The following is a 434-nucleotide window of genomic DNA, read 5'->3' as shown; positions in this document are numbered from 1 at the left end:
AAAAAAAGAGACAAATATTAATTATTTCTTTCTTAAATATAAAAAATCTTACCAACCTCAAACTTTTGAACGGTAGTATATAATGCATAATCCTCATAATATATGTGCCTGAATGGTGAGGTGCATCATTCCATCTGTCGGTTAAAGATTACCTAGTTAGTTCAACTTATCAAGATTCTTCTTATACTCAACAGCTAAAAAATCTAGAGATAAAACAAAAGCAGACAAATAAAATACGTAACTTGGATACAAAGCAATGTTATGAAATAAGTGCAATCTTCAGCACCTTGGGTTTAAGTAGACAGTTTGGGCCTTTGAGAAGTTAAAGCAATAACATTTACAGTAGAAACACAATGGCACAGTGTTCTTGGAACCTCAGATAATGTAGGTCAAGACTAATTGTTACGTCCTTCATGTGAAATATGTGTCATTTC

The sequence above is a fragment of the Sinocyclocheilus grahami genome, unplaced genomic scaffold (assembly GCF_001515645.1).
Source record: "Sinocyclocheilus grahami isolate Dianchi unplaced genomic scaffold, SAMN03320097.WGS_v1.1 scaffold7306.1, whole genome shotgun sequence".
Classification (NCBI taxonomy): domain Eukaryota; kingdom Metazoa; phylum Chordata; class Actinopteri; order Cypriniformes; family Cyprinidae; genus Sinocyclocheilus; species Sinocyclocheilus grahami.
The sequence above is the reverse complement of the archived record's forward strand: the minus strand, read 5'-3'. Positions refer to the sequence as shown.